The sequence below is a fragment of the Mastomys coucha genome, unplaced genomic scaffold, assembly GCF_008632895.1.
Source record: "Mastomys coucha isolate ucsf_1 unplaced genomic scaffold, UCSF_Mcou_1 pScaffold21, whole genome shotgun sequence".
Classification (NCBI taxonomy): domain Eukaryota; kingdom Metazoa; phylum Chordata; class Mammalia; order Rodentia; family Muridae; genus Mastomys; species Mastomys coucha.
Window position 1 is genome coordinate 167,647,122 of NW_022196904.1, and position 11,777 is coordinate 167,658,898.

The window sequence follows — 11,777 nt, forward strand, 5'->3', positions numbered from 1 at the left end:
TATGTGGTGTGTGTGCTGTATTGTGCTATGTGTATGTGGTATACAGTGTTTGTGTGTGTGTGTGTGTGTATGTGGTATGTGTGCTGTGTATGTACTATGTGTGTGTGGTATATGGTATGTGGGAGGTGTGCATGGTGTGTATGGTGTCTATATATATATATAATATGTTTGGTGTGGTGTGTGTGTGTGTGTGTGTGTGTGTGTGTTTGTGTATGTGTCAGGATCATCTATAAAGCAACTGAAATCATGACTATTGGCTAGCAGCAAGCAGTCAGCGCCTCTTTCATTGCTTCCTCCCTCCCTCCCCTACCCCTTCCTAGGTCCTTGTTCAGACTGTTAATTTCCAAAGCATTAGAATATGCACCACACTTCTCCACCTAAGATGTTTCTTCCAGTTCACACCCTCAGCCAACAAGCTCCCAGGATCTTTCTCAGATAATCTCAGCTCCCCCAGTTTAGCTCGGAGTCCCGTGCAGCTCTAGATGCCCTCTCTGTTCCCTTGGCCTAGTGATGCAGAAAACAGAGATGAAATATGACGAGAGTCTTCACCTTTCAGAGCTGGGATCTGCATGCACTGGCTCACCTAAAGCTCATGGCCATGTGTGTGGAGCCTCACGTAGAGAGTTGGGAGTGGTCATCTCTATGAGCAAAGGCTCAAAGGGATCAGAGGACAGAGAAGAATAAAGGCTCTTGGGTTGCTTCAACCAAGTTTAAACCTTCTTCCTGCTGTATGACAGAATCATGTTAACGCCTGCAGACGTCAACCTACCTATAAAGTAAGGGTGATGGCGGCCAGCTAAGAACAGCGGGACACGGGAGGACTGTGTGCTTGGTGATTGTCTTCTTGTGGATGCCCAGTAAACACTATCTTCACTCCAGTGGGCAAAGCAGCAGTATAAGCTCTGAGACCAGTGACTACAGTAAAGGCTCAGCCCTTGTCAGAACACTGTCACCTCTCCTCTCACCTCTCCATACTATCAGAATGTGAACAGGAGCCAGCTGACAAGGCTATTGGGAGGATTGACCAGAACAAGCTTACAACATGATTAACACCGGGCAACACTCATCGAGTTCTGGGAACTATCCCAGCTCAGGAGCTCATGCAGCCTGGGCTTCTCTGGTCCAAACTTAGATGGGAGACCTACATAAGGCACAGCATAAGGCTTTCACAGGGACTGCAGACAGGACAACACCAGCAGTTCCTGAAGAGGTCTTTCATCATGAGGCTCCTCTGCCCAGTCTTGCCAAGACTTTGTGGCTACTCACTTGCGTAACCAGTTTCAACACTCAGCCGGTTGGCCCCACAAATTTCAACCTGTTTGTAGGCAGCTTGCTTCACGATGGGTGGCTTCAGCTTTGAGTAATCAATGGCCTAATCAATAGTCCACACGCTTCAGTTCAGCCACTCTGCCAATTGGACTTCAGTCTTACCTTTGAGCTTACTCATGATGACAATGTAAGTAATCTCTGTCAGATTTGTACAATGTCTTGATCTTCGTGGCTTCCCTGTGAGGCTCAATTTCAGAGATTGTCCCAGTGTGGTAAACACCAACAGATTTTGGATATCCACCTGGGGCCTTCTGACCGGCTGTTGTTTAGGGTCAGTGATGAAGAAGGGGCTGTATTGATGTGCAGTGTGCACGAGAAGGGCTTTACAGTGGCTGGAGGGTAAGGGTTGTGCCAGACAATGTCAGGCTTCCTCTCATCCCATTCAAGGATTTGCTCAGTGAGTGGTAGAAGTTATGAACCACAGAAGGGACCTGACTGCTCAAGGGCATGGGATGATGTCTTAGTTACTGTTCTACTGCTGTGAAGAGACACCATGACCATGACAACTCTTATAAAGAAAAGCGTTTAACCGAAGGCTTGTTCACAGTTTTAGAGAGTGGGTCCATGATCATCATTGTGGGAAGCAGACAGGCATGGCGCTGGAGCAGTAGCTGAGAGCTTTACATCCTGATCTGCAGGCAGAGGGAGCAGAAACTGGGACTGGCATGAGCTTTTAAACCCTCAAAGTCCATTGCCCGTGACAGGCTTCCTCCTCCAACAAAGTCATACTCCTGATCTTTCCCAAACAGTTTTACTAAATGAGGACCAAGCTTCAAACATACGCACCTATGGAGACCATTGTCATGCAAACCACCACAGATGGTAAGTGAAGAGCTCGGAGTGGAACTCTGGTCCCTAAGTGCCACTAGATTCTCCCACCTCCACCACTTCTCAGAATGTTTTACTTGGTATATATTATTTTAGCTAAAAATGTCTGTGTATGAATGTTTTGCCTGTATGTATGTCTGCATATCAAGTATGTACCTGGTGCCCATGGAGGACAGGAGAGGGCACAGATCGTCTGGAACTAGAGTTACATATGATCGTGAGCTGACACGTGGGTATTGACCCCAAGTCCTCCAAAAGAGCAGCCAATGCTGTTAGCTGCTGAGCTATCTCTCTACCCCCCTTGTCTAGTATATTTTAATAAGGTTTAACACATCAACATCTAGGTCTAGAAGCAGAACATGAACCTGGAGTACCCCTGGGCCCCTTGTAGACACTTAGACTAGGGATAACTGCTGTCATTTCTAAAATCTTAAACTGAGATTTTCCATGTTCATATAAATGGCATCACATGGATTCATATTTGTGCTTTTTAGGGATTGACCTTATGTCTGAGAGATTAATCCATTCTTTGTACGTACACCTTGCCTTCCTCACTGATTTCACTGTGAATCTCATACAGTCTATTTATCCATTTGACTATGAATAGACATTGAAGTAATTCCCAGTCTGGGCTATTAAAAAACAAAACAAACAAACAAACAAAACATGTTAAGAACACTCTTGTTTGTGTCCTTTGGCAGTTATAAAGTATGTGTATTTTAACCATTAGGAGCTCATACCAAATTCACCCCTATCTGCAAGTAGAATTCTATCCAATAGAGGTTTTTGCTCCATTTTCAGGCAAGGAAAACCAAGGAAGTGAAGGCAAGTGACTTGCCCAGCCAGGCCTTACAGGTTGGTAAGCAAAGCTGACAGGCACCTTGGTCCTTACAGGCCAGATTTTTGCACTCTCTCTAGTTCCATTCCTGCCTAAAGACAGAGCCTGTCTCCTAGCCTTGAGCCTCAAAGCTCTGCATTACTTGTGCCCTGACTGGCCCCTCCCAATCCCACCGGATTCCGTGACAATCTTTTGGTACAAGAAGGAAGCCAACATGGTTGGTATAAGGCCACGTGTGTTTGTGAATGCTGTATCCTCGGAGGGTGATTGATAGAATAAAGTGCCCCACAGTTCCTGAGGCAGCAGGGCTGGAGAAGAAATGGTGAAGCAGAGGGAAGTTACAGCTGTCTCCTCCGACTGCCTTTCAACAGGGTGTCTGTCTTTGTGAAAACAGATCCAGCTATGTGAGAGTTCCCCAAGCAGGTGCTTTTCTCAGGGACGAGCATTCCATTTGGTGTAGTCCCTGAGGTAAGCTGGGTGGGAAGAACAGACTGATGTAAACTATGTGGTTCTGTCCCTTGTAAGCTCTAGGGAAGAATGAGAGAGAGAACAGGGTGAGGCTGGAAGAGCTTAATGAGGCTAATAGCAGTTGCAGTCTGTCAGGTGCCATTTGTGGGCTGACATTATTGTGAAGGTCACATTTAAATCACCACCTCATTGGTGAAGAATTCAAGGCCCAATAAGTGCAGGTTCATTAACATTCACATGGGGTGGGGGGAGGACAACAAGATGGCTCCACAGGAGAGGTTTCTGCCAACAAGCCTGACCACCTGAGTTCAATACTCAAAACCCACAATCTCTGACAGATTGTCCTGACTTCCACACAGACCCACACAACATACACCAAAATAAATAAATATAAATTTTAAGAGATCACAGCAGGGCTAGAAATAATAGCCGCGAACAACCCAACAGATGCCCAAATTCAACTGAAGTGAGAATTCTGTTGATTTCTTCTCCATCTCTACCCCCCAAACCTGGAGACTTGGTTTCTTTCTTCTTTTCTATTTGAAAATTTTACTCTTTTATGGGTAAGCATGAGTTTCATTACAGCATGTTCATCCATGTATATAATGTATTTTGATCAAATTCACACTCTATTACCCTCTTTTGTCCCTTCCCACTCCCGCTGATCCCCTTCTTGACTATTCAGCTTCTTTTTTTTTAATTGGATATTTTTTTTAATTTACATTTCAAATGTTCTCCCCTTTCCTGTTTTCCCTTCTGGAAAAAAAAAAAACCCTATTCCCTCCCCCCTCCTCCTGCTCATCAACCCACCTTCTCCCACTTCCTGGCCCTGGCATTCCCTTACACTGGGGCATCAAGCCTTTACAAGACCAAGGGCCTCTCCTCCCATTGATGACTGACTAGGCCATCCTCTGCTACATATGTAGCTGGAGCCATGAGTCCCACCATGTGTACTCTTTGGTTGGAGTTTTAGTCCCTGGGAGCTCTGGGGGATACTAGTTATTTCATATTGTTGTTCTTCCTATGGGGCTGCAAACCCCTTCAGCTCCCTGGGTCCTTTCTCTAGCTCCTTCATTGGGGACCCTGTGCTCAGTCCAATGGATGGCTGTGAGCCTCTACTTCTGTATTAGTCAGGTACTGTCAGAGCCTCTCAGGAGACAGCTATATCAGGCTCCTGTCAGCAAACACTTGCTGGCAATCCACAATAGTGTCTGGGTTTGGTGATTGAATATGGGAAGGATCCTCGAGTGGGGCAGTCTCTGGATTGTCCTGGCTAGGATCAAAAACTCAGGTGACAGCAGATGCTGGCAAAGGTTGTGGAGAAAGAGGACCATTCCTCCATTGCTGGTGGGATTGCAAGCTGGTACAACCACTCTAGAAATCAGTTTGGTGGTTCCTCAGAAAATTGGACATAGTACTACCGGAGGACCCAGCAATACCCCTCCTGGGCATATACCCAGAAGATGTTCCAACATATAACAAGGACACATGCTCCACTATGTTCATAGCAGCCTTATTTATAATAGCCAGAAGCTGGAAACAACCTAGATGACCCTCAACAGAGGAATGGATACAGAAAATGGGGTACATCTACACAATGGAGTACTACTCAGCTATTAAAAACAATGAATTTATGAACTTCTTAGGGAAATGGATGGATCTGGAGGATATCATCCTGAGTGAGGTAACCCAATCACAAAAGAACACACATGGTATGCACTCACTGATAAGTGGATATTAGCCCAGAAGCTCGGAATACCCAAGATACAATTCACAAACCACAAGAAACTCAAGATGGAAGACTAAAGTGTGTATACTTCAATCCTTTTTAGAAGAGGGAACAAAATACCCATGGAAAGAGTTGCAGAGACTACTCTACTTCTATAGACTTTTATGTCTTGCTTTGGTTTGGTTTGGGTGTCCTGGTAAGTTTAATCAAGGTTACTTACAGAAACACAGGGGAGAGATTATCTGCTGGAGCATGGGTCGACTTATCAAGACCACTGAAGAAAATGGACCCACCCTCCAAGACACTGGGAATTATTAAATACTTATAGCTCCTTAGGGAGGAATGGGGCCTATAAGCCCTTCCCCCTTTCAAGACAGAATGCCGACAAGCTTAATCATTGATCCATTGGATTGATTGGTTAAGACAGGATCTTAATATGCAGCTATGAATGACCTAAAATTCATTATTGAGACCAGGGTAGCCTCAAACTCAGAGATCTGCCTGCACATGCCTCTGAGGGGCTAGGGGCAAGGGCATGGGATGCCACACCCACACAGACAGAGTCAATTCTGTGTAGTTAGTCATGGTTTATTGAAAGGTCAAGACTGCAATCACGTGTTCAACTTGCACAGCACTCCATCTCCTTCTCTGGACTTGATATTCTTTCTGTGCCTTCTTCGATGTTCCCTGAGCCTCAGAGGGATAACACAGATGCCTCTGTTAGGGCTGAGCACTCACTAACCAGCCGCTTATTCTCAGCACTTAGGTGAGTTGTGAGTCTGTACTAACATTCGCTAATCAAACCAGACAGCAGCACTAATCTTTGGCCATCAACAGAAATGCCCAGAAGGCAACTTGACAAGCATATCCTGTCCATTTAGCAATGCAATGACAGTGGCTCCCAAGCTCTTACCCAACACAGGCTTTTGAGCAGGTTTGCAGAACCAAGTGTGACTTCCCTTCTGGGAGACAGGCTTCAAATTCATAACCCACCCCCCCCCAAACAGTCTTGTCACCTCCACACCAGTGGGCACCCCTTGCCTAGTAGATTGGGAAGTATAGAAAGTAAGGTCCACAACTGAATAAGATTTTTAAAATGACTCTCTCTCCCCTCACTCCCCCCACCCCCACCTACATGGCACATAGCAATAACCTGTATTGTTTAGGGGGTCTCTGGTGCCTAGCCAGAAAATCATAGAGAAGTAACCCATCCCTAGCACTGGGATTTTCATTTAATTGTCTTACGGCTTCTAGGAGCAGCTTCAGCTACCCACATACCTGCAGAGTACCTCCATTCTCACTGAACCTAGAACTCATCAATTTGACACGGCTGGCCCACCGACGAGTTCTAGGAATCCTCCTGTCTCTGCTTCCTCGACCTCCTGCACTAGAGTTGCAGTTGTGCAGCTGCCATGCCCAGCTTTGATGTGGGTGCTGGGGATCCCAAGTCATGTCCTCCTGTCTGTGCAGAAGGCTCTTTATTGACTAAGCCCCTCTATCTAGATTTTATTTTTAATTACCTTACAAATGCTCATCTATTCTAACCTGACTAAGCTGGTCTTAGATTGCTTCCCAGGCACTGTAGCAGGTTACCTTGCCATTGTTTTTATACAAGTTTAGTTTGATGCTTTCCCCCCACTGCTCCCTCTGGCAACTCCCCCTCTTCTTTACCACTGTGCCCCACACCCCTCGTAAGGCTTTCTAGACACACCTCTGTCCAGAATCCCCGTTCTCTTTCAGCTCTCACACGCCCTGTCATCTCCCCATTGCTGTACCTCAAAGCTTTCTTTCCCCCTCTCAAGGGCTCTGCAGAAGACTTCTCTGATGCAAGACTTCTCAGGCTTCATGCTAATAACTCACATTAATTTAAGAAGAAAATTATTCCTACAAGCTTTCCCAAGCTCTTTAGTCCTTATTTTCCCCAAGGCATATTTATTAATGTCTTGATTTTTAAAAACTACATAAAAATAGTCTTTCATCTTGCCTATACATTTATACCAAACATATAATTTTCTAAGCCAAAATCTATCATGATTAAAAGATAACAAATCCAGGAGCTTGTTGGATGGCTCAGGAGTTAAAGGCACATGTGGCCAAGTCTGATGACCTGAGTTTGTTAAATCCCAAGTCCCTATATGATGGAAGATTAACCGGTTCCTGTCAAGTTGTCCTCTGGCCTCCATATATGTACATACATATATATATACATACATACATACATACATACATACATACATACATATATACATACATACATACATATATACATACATACTATATAAAGACATACATGCACACACATACATACAAAGTAAGTAAATATAATTTTTAAAAAATGAAATGGATGGATAGACAGACAAACAGACAGATTATTGAAACAGTAAAATCTGAAAGGCCCATGGTGATCACAGGGTCACCTTGACTGAAAGCATCTTTTGGCCTTCACTGATGAAAGTTGATTACTCCTTATCAGTAGGTAAAGATAGAGTACATCAGATTGTGTTTTCCAAAGAGGAGTGCAGAGATCTCTCCCAGTTCCTATCCCCCTCTACAGTGCAGTTCATGTTCCCATCAGAACGTGGAGGTGGCTCCTCCTCTCCTTAAATCTCAGTACTTTTGTTGTGTCTTTTACTAATGGGGGACAGCAAAATGACTCCATGGCTTCTGGAACTGAGTTATTCCAAGTCACACAGCTTCTGGCTTGCCCTCATAATGCACCTTAGAGTTCTACCACATAATGTGGTTTGCCTTACCTGATACATTAACCTTCCAGTCATGTAGGAAACCTGATTAGCCTGATGCTTCCACACTGTGCAGAAGCCCAAACCACATAGAGAGACCACACCCAGGTCAAGTCAAAGTAGCCTATCGTGAGAGATTTGGATGGAGGAGCCTCGGTGTGATTATACCACCTGCCAAAACCTCCCTCACTTTAGATCCCACACAACTGTGTCGTATGAAGAGATGAGACATATCCCACGTTCTTCTCTGTTTAAATTTCTATCTTTAAATTTAATAGGAAAGGTTGTTTTAAGTCAGTATACCTTGGGATGGTTGTTACACAGTGATAGTAACTGAAGAGGGAAGGGGTGGGTGATATGAGCAGGGGTGAGCACATTTAAAGAGAGGGTTCGAGTTGGTGTCAATGTCTCTTTATATTAATTGATGGTTGACAGGTGACTCATTCATTCAACACCATGTAGGAAAAGCAGGTACTTGAAGGATTGGAGAGACAAAGGACAGGAGAGGCACCACCTCCAGGTCATGTAAACTAGGCTGTCCTTGAACTTTTTTATGTGTAGAGGAAATGGCCTTTATATCACTGCTTAGATTCCATGCTTAGATGGCATGAGTTCCCATACTGGAGACCAAACCACTTCATGTATTCTAGGTGAGCATTCTGCTGACTGAGCTTACATTTCTCCACCCATGGAGCCTACATCCTATGTGGATACCTAGCCTAAGGCTGGTTTCGTGCACTAGAAATACTGCATTGAACAGGAAGAAGCAGCTAGGGCAAGGGGGAACATGCCTGACAACCAGGAGTTAACATTTGGGGTGTCTGAAGCCACAGAGACAGTAACTCAAATGGCTTGAAGCCAGAAATGTTGTTCCAACCAGCTGTGAGTTTGAGAAGCCCATATGTGACACAACATTAAAGCTGCTATTCCGGAAATTCTTTCCTCTCGTTGGGAGGTAGCTGACGAGTCCTTCCTTCCTCTTGGAAGGCAGCCAGTTTTCTGCAGATATCACTTTGTCAGCAGGAGCTGAGGAGTTTCATATGTAACTGAATAATTCTGAAAACAAAGCTGGGCACCTCGGAATACAACCTCCCTCCCTTCTGCTTCAGAGGGTGACTCTCAATGTCTGCATACGAATGCAATACAGCATAACTGATTTTCTCAAAAGTGTGAGGATCCCATTTTTTAGTTACTGAAGTTTTTACTTAGCACGGTCCCCACACCACTAGCAATCACTTGAAGTGTTCTTGAGGCCGTCCAGTTTAACTTATGTTATTTATTAAGGATTTCTGCCAGACAGTGTTGGAGAGAACAATGAACAATACAATAATGTTCCTCTTGCCCTTAGCACATCCTCCAGCCAGAGAAAAGTGGATGCTAGACAAAAGTTGTTTACGTGTGATAGGCATAAAAGGGAGGAGGAAGGAGACCCCTGGTGTCATTTCTAAGCAGACAGGCATGGGAGAAGGAAGTAGAGAAATATTAGGGAAGGAAGTGACCACATCCAATCACTAGAAAGAACCGGATGAGGAACTGGCAGAAGACCAGAGTGACTGCCAAAAGCAAGAGAGAGGACAGCATGCGATGAGGAGGAGCAGCCAGGCTGGACCTGTACAGTCATCAGACACAGGAGAGAGCTGGGATGTCTCTGAAAAGCAGTGGGGTGCCATAAGTGCATTTAACACAGTGACGATCTGGGGTGTCCTCTGAGAGGAAGTGGGGTGCCACGGATGCATTTTAAGAAGAGAAGCCATGTAGTCACATTATAGCTTGTAAATAACATTCTGGATAGAGAGTAAATATGAACTGGAAAAGGTCAAAAATGTCATCTTGGGGACAGACAGACACCAGAGTCCAAGCAACTCTCACGCTGGTCTGGTCTAGTGTAGTGGCAAGGTGATAGAGAGGGTAAGGTTGACTTTTGTTTGGCAAAACATTCTAGCAAGTCTTCTCATGGTCACAGGATGTCCCAGGGAATGTTACTGAGACAGAGACGGTACTCTGAATCAGTGGGTCCCCACCTGTGAGTCGAGACCCCCCCCCAAGAGTCACTATCAGATATTTACATCATGACCCGTAACAGTAGCAAAACTATGGTTAGGAAGTATCAATGAAATAATTTTATGGTTGGGGATCACCACAGCATAGAAACTCTATTAAAGGATTACAGCACTGGGAAGGTTGAGAATCACTGCTAAGAAACCCCGGCTTAACACTATAAAGAGACATTGGGGTTCCCGAGGGTCATCCCAGAAGAGGGCAGAGAGGAGGCACAAGTATGGGTAGCACTGTTGTGAGGGAACAGAGAGAGGGCAGAGAGAGATGGAGAAGGGCCCAACAAGAGTGGGAGCGTTGTCCAGCAAGATGGGCAGAGGGCTAGAATTCCAGAATTCCTGGGAAAGCAAAAGCCAGTGAGACATTTCAGATGCTAGGCAGAAGAAAGGGGTGTTTAAGAACTCAGATGTGCTTTTGTGCTACATTCTGGACAGTTTAATGAGTTCTCTGACAAGAGCCATGTAGGAAAAACTATGGCAAGCAAGTGAATCTTCTGGAGATGGCCCACCATTTAGCATGGCTGCCATGGGTGTGCTCTAAGAGGCACAGTCCCAGAGACTTCATCCCATGATTGCTTCTCACTGCTGATGTGCCTTTCCTGCCAGTATTACATAGCCTTATGATTCCTGGGCATCAGCCCACCTTATTGGGCAAATTTCCTACAGATCAACATGAAGATGTACTTTAATGTAATAGTGCTGTTTAGACAAATTGATGATTTCATAATTCCTGATAATGTTTTTATAGAACTCCTGAATTGATTCAAGTAAATTTAAGCCCCTTATAGAATGAAAAGGTCATAAAATGGGGACAGACAATTTATTGTATATACAAGAACAGAAAATAAATGACTGACTAGTTTATCTATGCAAAACTTCAAAATAAATACACACAAGGCAGATGATTTGTGTCTTGACAAAAGTCTTGCTCACTTGTGACAGAAAAAAACTATTGCTTTAAACTTATAATGGACTTGTGGAGCTAGGAAGTCGATAAAGAATGTTTAATCAGGTACTGGTCTTAATGAAAAGACATGTAAACAATTCTGCTGTAACTCCTTAAACCTTATCAACCTATCACATGCTTTCAACTAACTATGAACTTATGGATGTAAACATGTTTAGAAAACCATGTAACCAACTGTCCTGCTGTAACGGTTCTACCTGATAATTGCCATGAGGAAATTTTTGTCTGAGAAGGTATAAAAACTAAAAACAAAAATAAAGTGTCAGTGTAGAGCTTTTCTGCTTCATCCAGTGTGTGTGCGTGTGCTTGTGCGTATGTGTGTGTGTACGTGCATGTGTGCGTGCATGTGTGTATGTGCGTGTGCATGTGCGTGTGTGTGTGCACATGTGTGTGCGCACGTGTGTGTACACGTGCGTGTGTGTCTGATCCTGATATTCGTTCTTTCTTTATTGTCCTTTTTCTCTGGCTCATGAAGAGTTAATAAACTCCTAGCCTCTTACCAGACCAGTGAGCCAGTGACCCCTGAGTTAAAAAATAAAGAGCCCAAGTAACTAAATTTCTTTTTCTAATTTCCTACTGCCATCAGCAAGTCAACTGCCAGAAGTCATCATCTCAGTGCCTGAATGTTGGGGGAGGGCCTGGAAAGTTCTCCTCCCACGCCATCCCTCTTCCTGCACAGCACCCCACCGTGCATACGCATACGTCTAAAGTGCTGAGTACAAATACAACACATGGGAATGAAGTAGAAAATGATCCATAGTGGGCAAAAAAAGAGAAAAGTAGCTTTTAGAAGCAAGGGTTGAGACTTTGAAAAGGCAGGAGC